Genomic DNA, 21,304 nt, shown 5'->3' with positions numbered 1-21,304 from the left:
AAGGCAGAGAGAACAATGGTATTCACAGTTAGACTGACCTGGGTTCTAATATCAGCTTAACGGATTCCCAGGTGTAAGCCTGGGCAAGTTACTTCAGTCTCAATTCCCTCATCTATAAGATGGGGTTTTGTCTAGTTTAAATGGGATCCATAACACTATTGGTTCTTAATATGTTGATTTCCCTTCCTGTTTCACCATCTGCAGTCTTCCTTCTAAGATTCCCTGGACTTCCCTCTTCACACAGCCCCACTCTAATCACTCTGTCCTCACCTCCATTGATGATTACATTCTGCAGGACTGATAAAACCACAGGATTTTCTGAAGCTGACTCTGGGCTTGGTAGGTCACAATCAAGACTGAAATCAGGAAAAGTCTCTAAGGGCTATGAATTCACGTTAAGAGAGCTTATGGGAGAACGGGTTTAGTTGCCAGGTCCAGAATACCCCCCAGCAGAAAGCAGCTGGCAGAAGCCAGAAGGAATTGAGCATGCTTTGCTTTATTCATGGCAAATGATCCCACCCTGTCTCATGGCAGCTCCAGGAAAGCAAGTTCAATTCTCCTCCCAGTAGAAAAGGCTGCCTATGACAGTCTCTTAGGCATGGAGTAGGAGAGTAATTATCTATAAGTTACCTGTACTAAGGGTAAAAATAAGCTCCAAACTAGTTACCTTGTATCTTGGCCCAAGTTTGCCCAGAGTTTGCCTAGGCACTCTCACTCACCAGTACCAAGGCTGAGCTCAGCCAGCAATTTCCTCTTTTGCGTTACAGGGTCAGCACCAACTGTCTCAGGGAAGAGGGCTCACCTGTAACAGAGAGAAATCAGTCAGGGTCTTGCTCAGAACAGGCATGAACTTAGGTCAATGATGGCATGCAAAGTTCCTGCCCTTACATGTCTTGCAACTAGCAAAAGATAGGGTAATAAGTAAATACATAGTTTCAGGTTGTGCTATAAAGAAAAATAAGCAGAGTCAGGAAAGAATGACAAGGAGTGAGAATGAGGTCTATTTTAGATAAATCCGTCAAGGAAGACTTCTCCAAGAAGCAATTGCTAGACAGAGACCTGAATAAAGTGAGGGGGTTAAGACCTGCAAAGATCAGAGGGAAGAGTGTTTCAGAGAGGGGAAATAAGTGCAAAAGCCCTGAGGCAACAATAGGCAAGAGTAAGCTTGTTATGCTAAAGAACAAGAAAGTCAACATAGAATACAGTGATGGGAAGAATGAGGTTCCTCCAGGCGTCAGTAACCTGGAACCCAGCTGGGACAAACTTTCAAGCACTCTGAGATTGATTTCAGGTTTCTCTGCTCACCTCCTCCTCTGCTGGGTAAGGGACAGAGAAACTCCTATATATTTCTTGGAATGTGGGGTAAAGAGAAAACAGAGAAACTCCTATGTATTACTTGGAATATGGGGTAGAAATGACTGGGGTAAGGAGAATAGTAGCACACGCCAGGCACTGTTGTAAACCCTTTATTTGTATTAACTCATTTAATCTTTACAAACTCTTGTAAGGTTGGTGTGTTATTACATTTCCCCATTTTACTAATGGGGAAACAGACAGAGAAGTTAAGTAAATTTGCCCCAAGTCACACAGCTAATAGATGGTAGACCTGGGACTTTAACCCTGGAAGTCCAACCTCCGGGGCTTGCCTTCTTAACCACACACTATACCACTTCTCAAGAACAGAAGAAAAAACACAGGAAACGCATTCTCTAGTCCTAGCTGACATGGCTCACAGCCCCCATTCATACCCAAGTCTGAAATCCTCTCCATTTACTTGCAGTCCAAGTTTTTTACTGAATACCAGTTGAATGACTCCCGAGTCCTTCAGCCAGGTGGTTCCAGAGGATACTGTGATCACAAAGCTATGATGATAACCACGACAACAATAGCAATTTAATAGCCACTAACATTTAATGCACACTTTGAAATAGACTAGGTACTGGGCTAAGCACCTTACATGTACTATTTTATTTCAGAGAAGGAATGACAGTTGCTCTAAGACCTGGGTAGAGGGATCTGTGAGGGGCTCCACTCCAGAACAAAGCAGCAAACACAGGAACTAAAGGATCCCTGTAGGGCAGGGTCAAAGCACAAAGGCAGACGTACTAATGGGTGGGTGGTAAAGGAAAGGACTATCAGCACCTCCAATTAACATGTCAACAAACTGAACTCATCTTCTATTTCCTAGCCCCCATGTTTCACCAACAATTCTCCGAAGTACATTTTTTTTAACATCTTTATTGGAGTATAATTGCTTTACAATGGTGTGTTAGTTTCTGCTGCATAACAAAGTGAATCAGCTATATGTATACATATATCCCCATACCCCCTCCCTCTTGCGTCTCCCTCTCACCCTCCCCATCTCACCCCTCTAGGTCGTCACAAAGCACTGAGCTGATCTCCCTGTGCTATGCGGCTGCTTCCCACTAGCTATTTACATTTGGTAGTGTATATATGTCAATGCTACTCTCTCACCAAGTACATATTTAGACTTCAAAATGTTCACTCATGCTCTCCAACCCCTTCTTCCCTCATTCCCACAATTGCCAAGTCCTTGTAGGGGTTTTTTTTGTTTTTGTTTTCAGTCTCTAACAGCTCTACATCCAAATCATCTTCTTTATTCCCTACTGTGTCAACTTCCTCTTGGTTCAGGATCTCATTATCTCCTGCCTGCACTGCTGGAATAATTCTTAGAATTTATTGACATTACAAGGACAGGCTGTTACAGCAGCCTCTTCCCTGGTCTCTCTTTCACTAGTCTCCCCCGATCCTTCCTGTTCCAATCTATTGAGCCCACACTGCCAGACTAATGTTCCTAATGCCACTCCCCTGCTCAAAAAAATGTCATGGCTCCCAATCACCTCAGCCTTGCTCTCTAGACTCTCATACCATGGATCTGGTCACCATCTACCTTACCTCTACTGTGGGCTTTCCAGCTCCCATACTTTTATCCATGTTGTTGCCTCACCTGGAACGCCTGTCTTCATTTGTACATATTCAAATCCTTCTTAATCTTCAAGGCCTAGCAATTCAGTGAAGTTATCCTGAAGCCTTTCTTACCTCTCTGTCATGTTCTTGAAACATCTCTGGCTGTGACTCCTACCTGGCTCTGGCCTCACCATCCACTAAGGCTTCAGAACACTTCCCCTGTTGTTCTTCCTTGTAAAGATTCCTACTGCTTCCAGACAGGGAAAACCTAGTCAGTTAAGATTTCTGTTCGAATTCCTACTACATACAAACATTCATTTATTTATTTATTCATTCATTTATTTATGGCTGCATTGGGTCTTTGCTGCTGCGTGGGGTTCATTCGTTCATTCATGTATTTATTTATGGTTGCGTTGGGTCTTTGCTGCTACACGGGGGCTTTCTCTATTTGCAGCGAGCGGGGGCTGCTCTTCGTTGTGGAGCAGATGCTCTAGGCTCATGGGCTTCAGTAGTTGTGGCGTGAGGGCTCAGTAGTTGTGGCTCACAGGCTCTAGAGCGTAGGTTCACTAGTTGTGGCGCACCGGCTTAGTTGCTCCGCAACATGTGGGATCTTCCTGGACCAGGGCTCAAACCCGTGTCCCATGCACTGGCAGGCGGATTCTTAACCACTGTGCCACCAGGGTAGTCCCCTACTACTCTTATCTTACTCTAAATCTATCTCCTAGCAAGAGACCTGAGTTTTAATCTGAGCCTCAGATTCCTTAACTACAAAATGGGGATACAATTCCCAACCAGCCTACAATATAGGGATTTTGTAAGAATCAATGTGACAACAGGAGAGGAAAGGGGAAGGGTTGAGATGGGAGACCCAGCCAAATCTTTAACAGCTCTTTTTGTCAGCTGCAAAACCCCAAGTCTTCTACCCAATTAATCGAAAACAATTCCTGGGCCTTCTTAGCCATGGTCACAACTCTGGGTTAGGGGTTATAGAGGATGCAGGGATGAATGAGAACAAATCTTATCCTTAGGCTCCTGGCAAGAACTGCGGAGTAAAGTCCTAGTAGGACTGTGTCAGCTTCCTACAAAGGATGACTAAGAATATTAGGCAGACTATGGAAAACAGTATGGAGGTTCCTTTAAAAACTAAAAACAGAGTTACCATATGATCCAGCAATCCCACTCCTGGACATATTATCTGGAGAAAACTCTATTCGAAAACATACATGCACCCCAATGTTCAAAACAGCACTATTTACAATACCCAAGACATGGTAGTAACCTAAATGTCCACCAACAGATGAATGGATAAAGATGTGGTGTGTACACACATACATACATACACACACACTCACACACACACACACACACACAAAACATTACTCAGCCATAAAAAAGAATGAAACAGGGCTTCCCTGGTGGTGCAGTGGTTGGGAGTCCACCTGCCAATGCAGGGGACACAGGTTCAAGCCCTGGTCCAGGAAGATCCCACATGCCACGGAGCAACTAAGCCCGTGTGCCACAACTACTTAGCCTGCGCTCTAGAGCCCACGAGCCACAACTACTGAGCCAGCATACCACAACTGCTGAAGCCCCGCAATGAGAAGCCTGTGCACCGCAATGAAGAGTGGCCCCCACTCACCGCAACTAGAGAAAGCCTACGCCCAGCAAAGGAAACCCAACGTAGCCAATAAATAAATAAATAAAAGAATGAAACAATGCCATTTGCACCAACATGGATGGACCTGGAAACTATCATACTAAATGAAATAAGTCAGAAAGAGAAAGACAAATACCATATGATATCACTTATATGTGGAATCTAAAATATGATACAAATGAATATTTACAAAATAGAAACAGACTCAGAGACACAGAAAACAACTTATGGTTACCAGAGAGGGAGCGGGGTGGGAGAGGGATAAATTAGGAGTTTGGGATTAGCAGATACAAACTACATATAAAATAAACAACAAGGACCTACTATATAGCACAGGGACCTATATTCAATATCCTGTAATAAACCATACTGGAAAAGAATAGGAAAAAGAATGCGCGTGCGCGCACACACACACACAACTGAATCACTTTGTTGTACACTGGAAACTAACACAACATTGTAAATCACCTATACTTCAATTTTTTAAAAAATTTGAAAAAAAAGAACATTAGGCAGGACCTAACAGTTTCAAAAGTGCTATGCATTATAAAAGTGGAAAAAGAAACCAGTCTGGGGCTTCCCTGGTGGCGCAGTGGTTAAGAATCCACCTGCCAATGCAGGAGACACGGGTTTGAGCCCTGGTCCGGGAAGATACCACATGCCGTGGAGCAATTAAGCCCGTGTGCCACAACTACTGAGCCTGCGCTCTACAGCTCATGAGCCACAACTACTGAGCCCATGTGCCACAACTACTGAAGCCCGCGTGCCTAGAGCCCGTGCTCCACAACAAGAGAAGCCACCACAATGAGAAGTCTACGCACCGCAACAAAGAGTAGCCCCCACTCGCAGCAACTAGAGAAAGCCCGTGCGCAGCAACAAAGACCCAATGCAGCCAAAAATAAATAAATAAGAAATTAATTTTAAAAAAAAAGAAAGAAAGAAAGAAATCAGTCTGACTAGAAGTGGCCTCAGAAGCTTCATTAGAGCAAGGGCTTAGGTCAGGCCTTGATGCAGGGTGACAGGAAGACGTGGGCTACTATGCACCAGGCACTGGGCTAGGTGGTATGCTGGTAACCCTTGTAATACCCTGTGAAGCAAGTGATGGCATGCCCATTTTATAGCCAAGGTAACTGAAGATAGGGAGGAGGCTAAGTGTGTCATTCAAGGTCAAACAGCTGGTAAGTAGCAGAGCTAAGATTTGAACCTAGGTCTGCTTTACTCCAAAGCCTAATGTGCTTGCTTATGGTCTGCCTTACTCATTATGTAGCAACATGAAAAGGGACCAGATAAACTCTGAAGTTCTTTCTACCTCAAAAATCCAATGACTTGAATGGGGTTTGGGGAGAGAAGAGAGGAGCGAAGAGGAGGTTTACTGCTGCTATGTCTTTCCCATAAGACTGTGACCTTACGGCAGGTTTAGGGTCTTTTTAACTAAAATGCCCAAGTATCTGACACAGCCTGGCACGTAGGAGACATTAAGTATTTAGGGAACCTGTGAGTGAATAAAACACCAGCCCTATCAACCTTTGTTCTAAGGTCTAGAAGTAAGGTCCAAAATCTCAAGCTCCATGTTCTGACTCTCAGCCCCAATATCTATATCAACTACCTACTAGTCTCTCAGCTGAAGGTACCCTTTTCCCACTCTTGTTTTCAGGAGTTAGGGAAGAGATGAGAAGAGAAACGGATAAGAAAGGAAGTTAGGTGGTTAACAGATAAAATAGAGGTAGAAGAAAGGGGTGAAAGGAGAGAAGGTAAGGAAGGAAACAAAAAGGAAGGGGGTGCCAGGGCAGGATTAAAATGTCTGACACCTAGACTTTGAGAAAAGTTTCTTTTTCCTTCTGATTCCAGAAACAAAATTGTTTTTGTTTTTTTTTTAAGAGCAGTAGTAGGAATTCCTCTTTATATATTTTAAATGGAAGGAAATTGCTTGTCCAAATCCCAGACCAAATCTGTCAGCAGGAGGTAAAGTGAAATTCCTCAGGGCTCCCATCCTCAGTTCTCACCACCTTCCTGCCCCAGCCTAACCCTTGCTCACCTGGTTTAGGCTGAGGCCTGCAGAGATCAGAAGACATGAAGGTTCTTCCTCTATTCCTCTGCTCCTTCTACAAAGGTTGCTCCAGGCTAATAAGCCCTGATATACATATTATATACAGGTATCTCTCTTTCTTACTAAATCAACAGAGAGAGCCCTGGGCTAAGAGAAAACCTAAAGGCTAGTTCCAGTTCTACCTATAATGCACTGTGTGACCTTGTCAAGTCATTTCACCTTCCTGGACCTTTTTTCCATATCTGTAAAATGAGGGTGATAGTATCTACTATTCTGGAGGATTTTTTGATGGATCAAACAAGATTGTCAAGAAACAGTTTAACTGTTTAAATCTATTTAGTTTGATATAAAGGTAAAGAAGGAATGAGGGGATGGTCTCTTTAAAAAAATGAAATAAAATAAAAAGAGGGCTGTACCACCTTTCACTTGAAGAGATCTGCTCTGAGTGAAAAGACTTAGGAAGAGCTGTGGCAGAGACTGTCACTGTCTGCACCTCCATCAAAAGACAGTAAAGCACCAACTGAGACTGAAAAAGTTCAAGAGCTACATGTATGCAAATACCAACAGTTCCAAGTACAAAGAAGGTAAGAACCAGTAGAAGTCACATATTACTCAGGGAAAGTAACAAAAAGTAGTAATGACCAATTTAGTGGTGAAGAGCTCAGGCTCTAGAATCACACACCTGGGTTTGAATCCCAGCTCTGTCTCTTACTAGCTTTGTGACCTTAGGCAACGTATTTACCTTCTGTGCCTCAGTTTCCTACATTTGTTTTAAAAGGTTCCTGCTTCATAAATGTGTTATTGGGAGAAATAAATTAAATAGCATGGGAAAGCCCTTACCTCAGGGCCTGGCATAAGTGACTTAATGATAGATATTATTTTTCCATTTAAATACCACAAAGGATGAATCAAGCAATAAAAAAGGCCTAGGAGAAAAGAAAGAAATGTACATTTGCTATTACCTTATTATGTACCATTAAGATCCAAAGCCTTAATTATTCTCATTTATTCCTAATAACCTCTTGAAATCCATAGAATTATCCCCATCTTACAGGAGGAAACTGAGCCTCAGAGAAGTAATCTGTCTAAAACCACACAGCCGGGAAAAAGAACTTATTTCAATAGGTCTGACTGCAAAACTGTGTTCTTTCTACTACATATATACCTTGCACTTTCTCATGCTCAAAAATAAGGCGTCCCCCACATACCAAAATAGGCTCCAATAATGAAGTGTTAGGGAATGGACCAACTTCTCCCATTTTGTACTCGATGAAGCAACTATTGGTTTTGTATGCCTGGGGAAAAGATGGGCAGGGGTGAAATGCAAGCGCACCATCAAGTTCCAGAGTTGCAGACTGGACTTACCAGGCCTTCCCAAGGGGCTCTCACATTTGTCACAGTAAAAGAGGAGACAGGGCCTTTTGCCAAACTGAATACCACACCCTAAATGACAAGATGTTCTAGTGTTGTAACAAACAGGCAAAAAGTCATGAGAGGTGCCAGGGCAGAACTCAAATACCTGATCAAAACACCTTATACCGGGAGGGAATACAATGCTACGTATGAACACTTTTGCAAGAGTCAGCATGTACTGTGTCCTGAGTGTGCACATTGTCCCTATTTCTGGGAAGCACTTTACTATGGCCCAGATGACTGGAAGTTTACTCTTAAGACAAGCACTCCTTCCCTTGGGCCAGACTATTATTTTGGCGCATTCCATTAAAAAATAATAATAATTTAAAAAAAAAAAAAGGGAACAGGTTCTTACAGGAGTATATGGAAACCAGGAATCTAGGGCTGGTAAGTAGGGGAAAGAAGCCAGGAAGTAAATTAAGAAAAATCTGAGAGAAGAACTGGGGCCTAGATATCAAAAGCTTTGGGTAGGGTGGGGAGCCAAGCAAAAGACCTAAGACAAGAGAAAGGGAGTGCTTCAGGGGGCTAATAAGATATTTTGATAGAAGAAATTATTTCCTACATTTGTAAAACAAATTTTTTTAAAAAATAGTACGTCCCAGGGACTTCCCTGGTGGCGCAGCAGTTAAGAATCCACCTGCCAATGCAGGGGACACGGGTTCGAGACCTAGTTCGGGAAGATCCCACATGCCATGGAGCAACTAAGCCCATGCACCACAACTACTGAGCCTGTGCTCTGGAGCCCGTGAGCCACAACTACTGAGCCCATGTGCCACAACTACTGAAGCCCGCACACCTAGAGCCCGTGCTCCGCAACAAGAGAAGACACTGCATGAGAAGCCTGAGCACCACAACAAAGTGTAGCCCCCACTTGTTGCAACTAGAGAAAGCCCACGCACAGCAACGAAGACCCAATGCAGCCAAAAATAAATTAATTAAAAAAAAAATAATACGTCCCTATAAAACCTCTGGTGTTTAGAGTAGAGCAATCTCCAGGGCATACAGGAAGACTGACTGAAAGAGGTGTTTCTTTTTCTTTTTATTGTTTTTTTGGCTGTGTTGCATCTTACTTGTGGCACGCAGGATCTTTCACTGCAGTGCGTGGGCTCCAGAGCACGCAGGCTCTCTAGTTGAGGTGCATGAGCTCAGTAGTTGCGGCACGCAGGCTTAGTTGCCCCACGGCATGTGGGATCTCAGTTCCCTGTCCAGGGACTGAACCCGTGTCCCCTGCATTGTAAGGCAGATTCTTTACCACTGGACCACCAGGGAAGTCCCTGAAAGAGGTGTTTCTAAAGTGATATCTTCCTCAGAAGAGGGAAGGAAAATAGAAGCTAGGTTCTCTAGGCCTCCGGGGTGACAACCGAGGCAGGAGTGAGCAGCCACAGGACATAATCTTAGCATAACAGCTCCAGGTTCAATCAGGCAGGGCTCACCTGCAGGCAGTCTCAGACCCATTTCTGCTACAGTCAGCACTTGAAGATGCACAACTGCTCATAGACAGTAGGGAGTATAAGACTGGCCATAGAGCAAATAGTCCTTGTCCCAGGAGCCACGCTTGCCAATCTGTTTTAGTTCTGTCCAGCTTGCCCCCTAACCTCTTGGCCTCGAAACTCTAACTGCTTCAATCTTCGTGAGGCCTGCTTTTCCCAGCCTGGATCAAACACCATGGTCCTGCAGTTCTAGACTCCTTCCAGTCACAAGAATACCTGACCTTGACTCTTATGAGTGGCTCTATTGTGTGTTGCCTATGCCCTGGCATAATAAACCAACTGGCTGTGTTGCCATGGGGGTTAAAAAAATTACCTCACAACATAATAAAAATGCAGCCAAGTCACAAAATGACTCAGTAAAACCCACTTCTACTCCCCAACAAAGACAGGTGTCAGGATGCCCAGCATGTCACAAAAAGAGGCCCTGGAGTGCAGCTGCCTTCTTAATGACAGGTGACATTAGCGCTCCATGAGCCCAATCCATGTCCATGTATGAGAACACTATACATGCCATAAATAGATGAAACTCAATCCAGGCAGTCTCTAGGCTGCCTGGAAGAATGTCCAGAGAATACAACAGACCTGCAAGACAACCATTCTTGCCTCTGCCTTTTCTGGGCAGCTAACAGCATTTCTCCTTCCTCAGCTGAAGCTGCCTCCAGTTTCCCCTTTCTCCTTCCCTGAAAGACCAACCCCAAAGGAATCCTCAAGGGAGGCACAAGTAATTACTGTTTTCTTTTCTCCATGCTAATGAAACAGTTGGAAGGTTCCCCTTCCCCCTCTTGAGCTGGAAGCGAGAATCTAAGGCTTTATAATCTGTAACCAACACACCAAAGCTGGGGCCAGACAGTGCTCTGCAACTGAACTGTACAGAAGATGGCTTTTTGTCCCTGATGAGACCAGAGCTGGAAGAGGCCCCACCATTTTACAGAAGGAGTGGTAAGACCAGAGTGAGAGGATCTGTCCAAAGTCACAGAAGGAAGGCAGTGGCAGGGCCAGAATCAGTCTCCTTACTCCCAATCAGGGCACTTCCCACATCATCCCATCCCACATTCTGTACTAGACTTCCTCTAGTACAGAATAAATTTGGAGGTGTCCTCAGTGTACCTGGAAACTGGAACTACAAATTTCAAGTTTACAGACCAGTTTTTGAATAGGTATTTAAAAAGCAATGACAATGCTCTGCAGAAGTGGACTCAGTCCCAGAACTGGGGTTCTGGGGCAGAAAGCCGGGATCTGAGAGACAATGCCAATTTTACCCCAAAATTTAAATCACAAGTAGATGGTCAGGCAAAAAAACAATCTGTTAATTTTAGTTGGGATTCAGCTCGGTTACATGAAGACTGTAGATACCAAGGGTGGGGTCAGAACTAGCCTTAAGAATGAATTTCAGGTCTGGCAGATAAAAGACCACTTTAGTATAGAATACTAGGACCTCATATTTCACAGATGAAGAAATCGAATCTAGCACTATTTTTTTTTTTTCATACATGTGTTGTTTAGAAGGCACCCAGTCTCAGGTGTTTTTGTTCTAGCAGCCCAAACGGACTAAGACACATGGCTTTACCCTCAATGTCAGAGGACTGTCTGCTAAGGAGACTGACCAGTGATTACCTTACTTAATTTTCTGGCCAACTGTCCATGTCATTGCTTCTTATCTCAGGGTAATCACAGAGTTTTGTCCAGAAAACTAATTTTGGGGGGGAACTTCTCTCTTTCGCTTGGTGGGGAGTATTTGTCCTCATTTTTATTGGGGTTATCCCATTTATCTGTTTTTATCTCATCTTTCAGGAATTCCTCATTGTTTTATCTATTGGGAGTATTTCTCCTAGTCTTCCAACTATGTCACAGATCTCTAGCAGACGATCACTCATGCCAAAAACCGAATCTGGAAACTGGATTAAGACAATTTCGTAGTTTAAATAACAACACCAAAAGGGAGACATGTCTTTAAAAAGAATTTAACAACCGACAGATATTTGCAAAATCTCAGTTCAGTGCTTTATACAATGGTTATCCTTCAAAACATACAGACTGGGATCTGCCATAACTTGTGCTGTGATATCCCCAAGTGACATCTCCCCTTGTTGCAGGAAAGACAGTGGGGCACGAGAGGATGCTCACGTCCCAGGTCTTAGGCGAGTCCCTGGGATGGCCGCCGAGTGTGGGTTCTTGAACAGGAAAGCATTCAAGAGCGAGCCAAACTAAAATGAAAGATGGTTTACTCAGGGAGAAACAGACTCCACAGACAAGAGTGTGGGCCATCTCAGAAGGTGAGAAAGGCCTCGAATCTAGCACTATTGGGTGCATCACAGGGAAAAAGACCCAGGGTGAAGCAGCAGACTGAAGGATGCTATGGCTCAGAGCTAGCCATGACCTGCCTGCCTAGCCATGGTCAGAGAAAAAGGAAGACAGAGCCTCTGGGAAAAGGAGCCAGCATATGCAAAGGCTGTGCTGAGAAGAAAATGGTTCAAGTTTTTAAACTGGACTAATTTGTAGAATCTAACACAATTTTTAAATCTTTTTTATTTTTTTAACCTGAAGACAGAATGTCAGCCTCTAAAATCTCTTCCCTTCCCTCTCACTTCTATCCTAGCTCTATCACTTCAGGTTGGAGTCAGCAACTCAAATCCAGTCCTCAAACAATTCTGACTTCAGGCAGGAAATATTTAAAATAGTCTTCACCCTAACTCCCATCTCCTACCCATACGGCCTGGATGTCAACCCTTCCTCTCTGTTCTCCTGTACTACAGAGTTGAATGTGGCGTTCCTTGTGGTATTCCAGGATATTGCCACTGCTGACCACCAGGCTTCAACTTCTAGAGGGCACAAAATCATGTACTGTATTCTACAAATGGCCCCAGGTCCATGTGAGAACGCCTGCCTCAGGTCACCTGCCTAACACCTCAAGCCCTCCTAAGACTAAAGCCCAGCTCTGAATCCAAGACTAAGCCTTCCCACCAGTGTCCATTCCTCAAAGACTTCCTGCCAGCCTAGACTTATTCTTGAGTTTGCCACTCTCCCCATCCTTCTGCAGGGAAGGCAGCATGGTATAGTAGGAATACCACGCATACAGATCTGGGTTTGGGCCCTGGATCTGGCCACCTAAACCGGGTATCCTTAAGCATTATGATTTACCTGCTCCCCTATATCCTCTTAAGAGCTTTGATTACTGTCTGTTTTTCCACCACTCTCCCCTATGGGAAGAGGGAATATTTAGGTATTTCCCTGTATCCTCAATGAGTCAGTCTCTGTCTACTGAACAATCCTCTAAAACTAAGTTCCCACATCTGTAAAATGATATCTGTGATGATATCACCTGTCTCAGAGTTATGAGATAAAGGAACACAAAAAATGTAAATTGCCTGGATCAGTGCCTGGCCTTTATTCTTATACTCTATCAAGGATATCAGGGCCAAATGTTTACCTGTACTGAACTAGACTGTCCATCCTAGAGACACCATGCCTGCTGAACCCTAGGGTCAGCTGGACCTGACCTCCAGTGTCTGTTCCACTCCAGTAATTAGACTGAGTGCCAGTTCCTAGAACCTTGCCAGTAAAAACAGCTAGAGATATGACTATTCTCCTCACAGTCAAAGGCAGTGAATTTGAAGCAAATGATGTACGTATATACACAAATACTCTAGATTGAAAGGAGGGGAGAACACAGGATAAAAGGAAAAAAAGGGAAGAGGCTGTGCTCTGAAGTTGAGGTCTTAAAGAAGAAAGCCCAGATCCTAAGGGGTAGCTGAAGTCATATGAAGGGCCAGGAACATGAAACAAATTGGCTGAGGTCACACAGTAAACTAAAGGAAGAAATGAGTTTGGAACCCACCACTGCGGTCTCCCATCTAGTGATTTTTCCTATCCACCAGGGTAGATGCACAACATTCTAGGAAAAAGGGAGTGAGTCATAAGGGATTCAGTGTAGTGGCAGGGAGAGACGCATAAGGGATATCAAGTGGTACTTAAATAGTTTCCTGCTTTGAAAGGTGACTGAGAAAGAAATCAATCCAGCCTTTAGTTTTGCAGGGGGCGAATATGCTCTGGAAGTTAAAGGGCAGTAATAAACTCAATCTGGCCAGAACAAGTGCCAGCAGTTAGGGAAGGGGAAGGGCACAGGATGTCCTCAAACTATCATGAGCCCTTCTCCCACAACACCAGCGGCTCCGGGAAATCAAAACCCTCTGCCCACCCATCCCCAACTTCACAACTCAAACTGTAAATTAAGTTCCAGGTTTTCTAGGATACCTGTCCTTTCCAACAGCGGGCCCTCAGATTTATAAAATGGGGGGGGGGGGGTGAAGTATAGAGAAGTAGCAGAATAAGAGTTCTGTGCCATGAGGAAAAATCTGATTCTTTTCTTTGTTCTATTCACAATATTCACCTGAACTTCTGGGAAAGTAAGTGATTTGCCCAAGGTCACACAGCTAATAAGGGCAAATCAGGACTTGCCTGCATCCTGTGTCCTTTGTGATATGGTGACTTTCAGCAAATTTGACCTTTACAAAGTTTTGAGAGGTAGGTAGGGCAGGTGTTCTCTGCTAAATCATGCTGTCCCTTCTTCTGAAAAGTCTCATTTGACACCTCCAATTCATTTCCAGCTTAGTCCTGACATTTATCTCCTCTTCCAGAACTTTCATAATTACCTTCTAACTCAGAGGTCAGCAAACTTTTTCTGTATAGGGCCAGCAGCCTCTGTAGTATTCAACTTTGCCAAGGTAATATGAAAGCAGTCATAGAGGAACAAATGAGTGTGGCTGTATTCCAGTACAACTTTACAAAAAGAGGCAGCAGACTGATTCAGCCCACAGGCCAGTTTGCCTGACATCTGTTCTAACTAATCTCCTGTCTCCAATCACCCTGTCCCTCAATCCACCACACACACTCATATCACAATCCTACACCCTCAATGGATCCCCTTTGCCTACAGGATAGTTTAAACTCTACGTCATCCTCTATCATATCCTTCCCTGCACACTGTACTCCATCACAGCAGGCTGTCACCTGGCAACTTCTTACCTTCCACCATGCTCTTTCCTAACACCTGCAATGCCCTTCTCCATTCCTCTGCCAATATTACCTATTTCAGGGACAAGCTCAAATGCCAACACCTGTGAGAAGTCTTTTCTGGCTCTGCCTTACATAATTAGTCACTATATGGCTATCCCTCACCCACTACTGTCTCCCTACTCCCCCCACAATTCTAAGCTTCTCAGGGGCATGGAGTGTGTCTTATTCAACTCTATATCCCTTGCAGTACCTAACATAACACCCAGTGTCCACTGACTGAACAGGCTTCTGGGCTAAGAGAAAGTCATTCGAACATGGTAATCTTTGGTTCTAACAGAACCATGAGATGACTCACAGCATCAACAGAGCCTTCAGGCTGCTTCAGGGGCTGCCTGCCTCCCTCCCTCCCCATCATGTTCCCTGTCTGGCCAGGTAACTAGTTAAGGTACGGGCCAAGACCAGGCATTTCATTAGGTGGCTTCTAGCCTATGCTGATACATGTGAAGAGAAGAGGGATCCTGTTTTCAGAGCTTCTGGTCCCTGACCTCAAACTGTATCCTTAATACTAGCCATAAACTGATCCCAGATACAGATTTAGCCCTAGATCAGCAGACAGCCTTCTAACAAGTGCAGATCCCCCAAAGACAGGAGATTTCACCCCGGGAAAGGCTCAGGGCATTCAATCCAACCTCAACTGAAGTGAGAACTCAAAGGTATGTGGTAAAAATCATCAGAAGCATCTCCTCTGGATACAAAGGGACCTCTACTGAGATTAAGGGGTCCTGAACAAGCCTGTAGCCTACAAGTAAGACTATCCTAGCTTGAGCAAGCTGTGAGGTCAAAGACTAAATTGCTAATGGGGAAAAACAAAACAAACATACAAAAGAATTTTTCTCCTAAGCCCAGAACAGAACAACATTCCATCTGGGTAAGTAAGCTTGTCACAGGCATGGGGTACTTAGCATATCTGCCATTCCAGGATTACAGCTGTCAAGTTTTAATTAGGGTAATTAGAGTTAAAAATGTAATTTCATTTCAGGGATACTTTGAACAGATTCCATTAATTTCTTTTTTAAAGGAAAGGAGGGGAAGGCAAGCAGAGGATTTTGCCATCAGAGAAGCAAAAGCCCTGTGCCTGAGCCAACGAACTTTCAAACCACTGCCAAGAACCCCCAGCATCTCTGCAGGCTTGGCCCAGAGTGCAGAGGGCTGCTGCTCTTCAGCTTTCCTCCCTAGTTTCCTCCCTGAAACTAAGTTTCAGTCAGCATCTGCTAATAAATCCACCTTCTTCTCCCTACCTGCTCCTGTGTTACTACCATTCAGTGACTACTATTACAGCCTTAGGGCTGTAATAGTGAGGGGCAAGGGCTGTCAATCTGATTGGCTACATGTTAGGGACTACTCTAATGTCCACCCCTTTATCAACTGTTCCTGGACACATCTTCATGCTTTCCTTTGTGCTAGTTCCCTGGTCTGGAGTGTCCTCCTTGCCTTGCCTGCCTCTACTCTTATTACTCTTCCTTCAAAGCCAGATCAAAGTTATCTCCCCCAGAAAAACCCACTTCCATGCCTCTGTGATCCCAGAGAATCCTGCGTATGCCTCTATTAAGGCACATACAGAATACTATGGTCTGTTTCCCTGTTTGACTCTGATGTTAGATTGTGAGGTCTTTCAGGGCAGGGACTGAGTCTTTATCAAGGAATCCTTAGCTAGCACTAGCGCAAGCCCTGACACATAGGAGATACTCAACAAATATTTGTTGAATGACCAGCTGTAGGGGGAATTTGGTCTGAGCACACTAGTAGCTGAGCACATTAAGCCCTCGGGTTCTACAACGCATAGAAATATCTGGTCGTGAGTCCCTTCCCCCTCCTTGCATAGGGCCAGTTCAAAAACCTGACTCAGCCCTCCCACTGATCCCAAATGATGATTGATGTCTCCCACCAGAGACTGCTCATTCCTTAGGGACCTTGGAAAGGAGATGAGAAAGCCAAAGCAAGCAGAGCATCTCCCCCCATCCTCCTCAACCACTGGTTTTAAGGGATTTCCTCCAGTCTTTGAAGGGTTCCAGGGAGAAGGCCTCAGCTCCAGTTCAGTCTGTAGAAGGGTAAGGGATGGCCCTGGTTTTTTTAAAAAAAAAGGGACTTCCCTGGCCGTCCAGTGGTTAAGACTCCAAGCTTCCAATGCAGGGGGCACAGGTTCGATCCTTAGTTGGGGAACCAAGATTCCACATGCCATGTGGTGGGTCCAAAAAAAAAAAGAAAATTCTGAACAGAAAAAGATTCCAAATTAAAAAAAAAAAGTTCATTGGCTTGGAATCAAAGTGTTGCAAATGCTCAGAAATGCTGTAGTGCAGTACAACAGAGAACATGCTATGTGACATAGGGCAGCCAAGTCACTTCACTCCAGTTTCCTTTTCAACCTATCCCGGTAAGTTGTTAGGGGAAATGAACATACAAAGAGGCTTAACCCAATATTAACACTAAATGATGCTGCCATCTGAGGGGGCTGTATTATGTACCTAGCACTATATTATATATGAGTTTATAAAGGTGAGGAAAACATATCGATTTCATAGTAATCAGATTCTCCCCAGCTAGGAGTACTCCTCCAGCTTCCTCCCAGGCTCCCCAGGCCTGGCTGCAGGCCCATATCGATCCACTTCTAATTAGGAACTGTGGCAGTGCTTCTGACAGAAGGTCAGGGCCCAGGCTGCCTCTGCTGGCCTCTGGCCAAAGCCTGAAATGCCTTGGCCAAGGTAGACAGAGAATGGACACTTTTATCGTAGAAAAGTATCCCAGATTGAACTCATCATAAAGCAGCATAAAATTTTAGAGCTGAAAAGGTCCTTTATGAGCATGAGCTTTGTTATATTACAGTTGAGAAAGCTAAGGTCCAAAAAAAGATAACTTGTCCAAGGTGGTACAGAAAGATAACGCAGATCTTCTCACTTCTAGTTCCTTCCTCTACATCAGTATTTCCTAACCTGGCTACACAACAGAAGGACTCTGGGAACTTGTTAAAAATACAGTCTTCCAGGCCCCACCCTAGAAAGTCTGATTTGGAACATCTACAGTGGCTCTGGCTCTTTTGCCGGTATATGATCACCTTCCAATAGAAGTGAACGCTGAAATCACAGGATCCAGTTTGGAACTAGGTTCAAATACACCTTGGCTCATAACAGTGCCATTTAGAAGCAATCCGCTATTGTTTGAGCCAGCCCTCCCCCACCTCCACAATAACAGGGTTACTCTAGAGGCCTTAGTCAAAGGATCTGTCATAAATGGTTCAGACTTCCTAATGCTAGCTTGGCTGTCGACAAAGACATTTCCTTTCAAAACTAGTCTGAAACTAAAATGTCTCTATGAAGATTAGAAATAATTAAGGAGGGAGATTTAAGGAATAGTGGGAGATGGTGTGGTATTGAGTGTATGGGACTGGGGCATGGGCAGATGTGTCTGTATGTAGGGGAGTACTTGTGTGGATACGTAAGGGAGAGGACAGTGTGGTGTCTGTAAGACAGGCTTGCAGATACTTTCGTGGCACACACAATTCTGTGTATCTAGGTAGAAAACAGTGGGACAAGGGTATAGGAGGATAAATGTGTGGGTATAAGGTGTAAGGGAGATAAGTATTGGTGTGTACGGAATAGAAGAAATATGTGCACCTTTGTAACTCAGTTGTGTGTGTATGTGTTGCAAAGCATACAAACCTGTAGGGACAGAAGGGAGTGTGTATGTGTCTGTGTGACCCAGAGACCTGTATGCATGAGAAAACAGACCAATGAGCATTTCTGACTCAACCAGCCCTAGCTTTGCCTGAAGGCTCATACCACTCAAGGGCAGGCCTGTCTGCAGAAATTTCTCATTAAAATTGACATTTTGACAACTACTAAAAAAAATAAGATGATAACAACACCCCCACCATAGTGGGAGGTAAAAAAAAAAGTCAATGCCAATAAAACATAAGAGACAGATGAGAAGCAATTATGCCACGATTACTTCTCAGCTTCACAAGAGGAGGTGGTATTTGGAGTTAAATACTGTGTAGCTGATTCACATCTCAACCCAAAGGCCTGGATTTCCTGGGTTGCCTGGGGAAGAGGGCAAGAAAGAAGGAATTAGGTAGAGAAAGGTAAACAATAAAGCTAAAAAAACAAAAAACTGGTGCATTGGGGGGACTTCCCTGGTGGCACAGTGGATAAGAATCCACCTGCCAATGCAGGGGACACAGATTCAAGCCCTAGTCCGGGAAGATCTCACATGCCATGAAGCAACTAAGCCTGTGCGTCACAACTACTGAGTCTGTGCTCTAGAGCCCGTGAGTCACAATTACTGAGCCTGCGTGCCACAACTACTGAGCCCGCGTGCCACAACTACTGAAGCCTGCACGCCTAGAGCCCATGCTCAGCAACAAGAGAAGCCACCGCAAGGAGAAGCCCAGGCATCGTAACGAAGAGTAGCCCCCGCATGCCACAACTAGAGGAAGCCCATTTGCAGCAATGAAGACCCAGCACAGACAAAAAAAAAAATTACAAAAAAGAACAACAAAAAACTGGAGCATTGGGAAGACGAAAGAAAGGGAAAGGACTGAGAAGAAATCAAAAGTAAAAGACAAGTGGGTCACGAGAGAGGGAAGGAAAGAACAGAAAGAAAAAAGGTAGAAAAGACGGGAGAAAAGAGAATTTCCTTTAGGCTGGCCTAAAAATTTAGCACACATTCTAGAAAGAATTCTAGCTTAGGGCAAGAGTAAATTAGTAGGTGGGGCCTGACCTCTGTACTCTCTCATTGCTTTTACTCTAACCATTCCCTCCACCTGGAATGTTCTTCTCACCATCTTTGCCAACTGAACTTCCCCTAAATCTCAAAAGAAATATTCAAATACTACCAGCTTCTAGAAGCTTCCAAGATTTCTCTCAGAAGTTATCTCCAAGAACTTCCATAAACTGCCAGAGCACTTTATCATATTGCACCTATAGTATTCGCTCAACCGAATACCACAGGTATCTATGTACATATATTTCTGTCATTCATTCTGCAAGTATTATTTGTGCCAGGCTGTTACAGAGACACATGGGAAACAGAGATAAACAGCACACTGTGTCTTGGTTCATAAGGTCTCAATTTCAGGAATGAAAGCAGATTCAGGTGTGATACAGCACCAGAGTACAACTACAGAAGTAGAAGCAAAGTAGAAAGAAGATCAAAATTAATTCTGCTCATGGAGTGATCAGCGAAAGCTTCACTGAAGAGGTAGCATTTGAACTGGTACGAAAAGATGAGTAAGAGTTTGTCAGGTAAAGACAACAAGGAGCCAAAAGAGTTTCTACTCAGAGGGAATAGTCAAAACAAAGTCATTCTACTGAACAGGAGCACAGGGAACAGTGGGTGTTAAACACTGTGCTGCTGACAGAAGGCAGCAAAGTGAGGTGGCACCAGACTATATGAGCCTTATAGTCAAGTCCATAGTTGAGATTTTATCCTTTCCAACCTGGAGTGGAGGTGGGGAAGGAGAAGGGACATTTTAAATACATATAATCTCCTTTATTTAGTTGCCCTACTTTAGAGCAAGTCCTCTCAAAACTCCTGGAAACCAGGTCCAATCCCAGGCTCTGCCTACTGCAGTGGCATCACAAGAATTTCGCATGGAGGAGAAGGGCAACAGTGAGAGAAAAAGAAAGGACGGGGGCGGGGGGTGCAGAAGGGAGGTAGCAGGGTTCAAGGAGGAAGGAGCTGAAAGGGAAGAAAAAGAAGAGGAAAAGAAGAGGCAAGGAAGTCACAGGAGGGAACAGATCTATCTTGGCACTGAGGCTCTTTGCTGCTGAGCTGTCCTCTACATCTTTCTAGGTAGAAAGAATAAGGTCAATGTGATGCTAGTCACAGAAATAGACCCTTTGCACCAAGATGAGGCTGAGCATATTACTGCCACCTCAACCCTCCCTTTGCTTAGGATGATAGGGCTGTACTAAGAAGTGGAGTTTGCCCAGCTCTACCAACCATCCCAAAGTATGCCAGAAGCCCCTAGCCCCATGCCCTAAGAGCATGAGGCAGGAGCACCAAACAGAAGTCTAGCGTTTGAAGCAGGGGCCTGCCCAAGACCTAAGGCTGCCGCTTAGGTTCCTAGAGGAAAGCTCTGTTACCTTCTCTGGACTTTATTTCAATCTGCAAAACAAGGGGAGTAAATGTGATGCTCTCTAAGGGCTAAGATATTACAGAAGCTGCTATCCACAGAGAATGATATTTAATGTGGGAATTTTCCTAACCTATCAAGTCTTAACTTCATTCTTTCCACTCCGACCCATGGCCAGTTTGAAGCCAAGAAGCCAGACTCAGAATGGAAGCCAACCCTGACACTATCATCCATTTGGCTCTGTCCAAAGTCTTGTTCTTGCCCAGACCTGTTTATCTCATAGGTCACAAATGGATACTTAGGCCCAAGGATGTGTTTTGTCTGACCCACACATTTGTTTAAAAAACAAACAAACAAACAAACAAACCTGAGTTAACTGCCAACATTTAAAATCAGACCTCTTTTTTCTAATTAGATTTCTAGCTTCTCTTAAATGTATCAGAGATCTGGCAACACTAGACCCTCTGGGGTAAAGGTTAAAGGGCCTATTATAATCCTGTAATTTATTTGATGCCTTCTCATTTTATCTAAAAAATTTATGCTAACTTATTATCCATTCCATAACATGACTTAATGTAAGAGTAAACTTTTAAGCTACTAGTAATAATATTTAAACTAATCCAACT

The 21,304-nt window shown here is 44.1% G+C and overlaps 1 protein-coding gene across 4 annotated transcripts in view; it reads right to left on the bottom strand.

Moving 5' to 3' along the window:
* Nucleotides 1–21,304, bottom strand: part of RALY (RALY heterogeneous nuclear ribonucleoprotein) — a 79,581-nt gene that overhangs the window by 42,814 nt on the left and 15,463 nt on the right. For 3 of the 4 annotated variants that reach the window (XM_082857572.1, XM_082857571.1, XM_082857574.1), the window contains one exon: nucleotides 720–802. The gene's annotated coding sequence lies outside the window, so the exon portion shown is untranslated. Of the gene's footprint in view, nucleotides 1–667; nucleotides 803–21,304 lie in introns of all 4 variants that reach the window. The other variant, XM_082857573.1, reaches the window with a different exon arrangement.

Source organism: Leucopleurus acutus, assembly GCF_964270905.1.
Source record: "Leucopleurus acutus genome assembly, chromosome: 16".
NCBI lineage: Eukaryota > Metazoa > Chordata > Mammalia > Artiodactyla > Delphinidae > Leucopleurus > Leucopleurus acutus.
This window is presented reverse-complemented; position numbering and strand designations above follow the sequence as displayed.